Raw genomic sequence first — 2,443 nt, forward strand, 5'->3', positions numbered from 1 at the left:
CTCTCTCTCTCTCTCTCTCTCTCTCTCTCTCTCTCTCTCTCTCTCTCGCTTGGCTTGTCTGAACACACGTCCTGAGAAGCTCCATGAACAGAAGGAGGGGGGAGTTGAGAGGGTGCCGGCATGGCTTGGGGCAGGGTGGTGGACAGAAGCAGAAAGTGCAAAGAGGAATCCTTTCTTTCCACTAGCCTAAACAGCAGGCTCTCCAAGCAATCCGAGCCCTGTTTAGATCAACCCCTGGGCTGCCCAACCCAATGTCTGGGAGGCAGGTTCAATCTGGAGAGTGTTTTCTCCTTGATTTTTCCAGCCCCTTCCCATGCCTAGCATTTGAAAATAGCAGAGAAACAGAGATACTCATTTGCTTATCTGGCAGGATAAGGAAGGGTTGTTATAGTTGTCTCTCCCCTTGTCATTTAATTTAATTCCATCTCAGCTACTACCTCGACAGTGATTCACTGTCCATTAGTGAAACTGCAGCCACCTATGATACTAACGGGATGAACTACAGGGGGAGGCAAAAAAAAAAAAAAAAAAAAAGCTGAGTCCTAGTGGACCAGCCACAGGGAAGCCATTCACTCTAGACACCCCATGGGGGTGGGGATGGGGTACCAGCTTGTTTTCTCTCCACAAGTTCAAAGACACCTAGACAAGGGTCATAGATTTTATTCTCTTTTGCCCAGCTTTAACTTCCTCCTCTCCCAGGAACCCGTAAGCCAGTTGCTCCTAGAAGTTTCCATGGATTTCTGGAGACTGCAGGACTAAGTATGCTCTAGATCCCACAGAGTAGTTTTCAAGGTAGAAGGGGTGTGTGAGGGACAAGACAACCCTGGCCCAAGCCCCTACCACAGGACAAGAGATGACCAAGGTCTGCCCAGGGCGCCTGACCTGGGTGGACAATTTAAAGGGGAAAGCTTCTTTATAGGGAGTGGGTGGAGACAGAGCCTGCACACCAGGTAGGCTCCCCTCCAGCCCAAGACACTCATTGTTTTTTTCCTTCTAAGCTTTGGTAACCAGATGTTGGCCACTGGCCTAAAATGAAGGTGACACCTGAACTCTGAGAAACCTGGAAACTCCACAGTTCCACCGTGGTTCTGAGTCTTGGTGTGTGTGTGTGTGTGTGTGTGTGTGTGTGTGTGTTCACCCAAGCCTTCAAAAATGTCCCACAAATTTTTCCTAGGTGAACAGACTTAGGTGTTTGGTGCTGCTGCCTTGGGAAGGCTGTTTTGCTATTGAAACTTTATCTTAAGACACTGGGTTCAGAGTGTGAGCCTTGCACAGGCAAACTGGAGAAGGCCAGGAGTGGGCAGGGCTCACCTGCGGGAGAGCACTGCATACCTGGCAGGGAGATGTCTGGGTTGTTTTTTCCTAGTCTCATAAGAAGCTAGGAACAAGAGCGGAAGAGAGGAAGCTAGCTAGTGCTGAAGGAAGGAGAGGAGGGTACCCTTGTAAGCACTAGCCATGCCAAGGGAGATGGGGCACACTATCCAGCTGTGCCCCATGCCTCTGGAGCTGCCAGTTCTACTCTCTCCAGCCTCTCCAAGGTAAACTGGGGATGCGGAGAGTTCAGTTCTACACCCAGGGCGTGAGCCCAGTGTTCTGTGATTCCAACCTCTTTACTTCTCTTGGCCTCTTTCATGCACGGTTTGTATCTCGTTCCCGTTCCTCTTTTTTGGAATTAATTGAATTAGGAACGAGTTTTTCTGGAGCTTTTTCTGCTTCCCACCTCAGGCTGAGCTGGCCAGGAGGCTAAGGCTGAGAGGTCAGGTTCCGCTGGGGCCCGCAAGAGCCCACAAGCCCTTTGGGGACCCGCATGCCAGTTCCTAGCCTCAGCCAAGACTTTGCCAAGGGCACAGCTGGGCGGGGTCTGGGCAGTCCGCCCGGCTTGGGACATCTGTTCTCGCCAGAGTCGCATTAAAAGCTAGTGGTGGGGGTAGGGGGCTCAGAAACAACCCCTCAAAACCCAGGCGGGTGCCGGCAGAGGCAGGAGAGGACCGGTATCACTCGGACTTGTTTTTCTTCTCTTTAGAGAACAGAGTGAAATTTGGGGTGAGGTCAGGTGGTGTATTCTCTCTCCCCTTGGTCTTACCCACTTCCCTGTCAGATGTCACATGGGGCCTCCCTCCTGCCCAGCTATAAGGCATCCCAGCCTCTCTCCAGCCTTCGGGAAGCCCCTGGAGGCGCCGGCGCCGGCAATTCAGCAGAGGCTGCGGCCGGCCCGACGCGGAGCTGATCCCGCTTGCTGCGAACTGGGTTCCTAGGACAAGGTTTGGGCGCTACGCAGAGGGAGAGTCAGAAACAACTCAATTTAAATATCTGAAATATTTGCTTATATATGGGAGACTGGGCGGTACTTTAAAACACACACACACACACACACACACACACACACACAGAGAGAGAGAGAGAGAGAGAGAGAGAGAGAGAGAGAGAGAGAGAGAGAGAGAGA

Source organism: Grammomys surdaster, unplaced genomic scaffold, assembly GCF_004785775.1.
Source record: "Grammomys surdaster isolate TR1022 unplaced genomic scaffold, NIH_TR_1.0 126048, whole genome shotgun sequence".
Lineage (NCBI taxonomy): Eukaryota > Metazoa > Chordata > Mammalia > Rodentia > Muridae > Grammomys > Grammomys surdaster.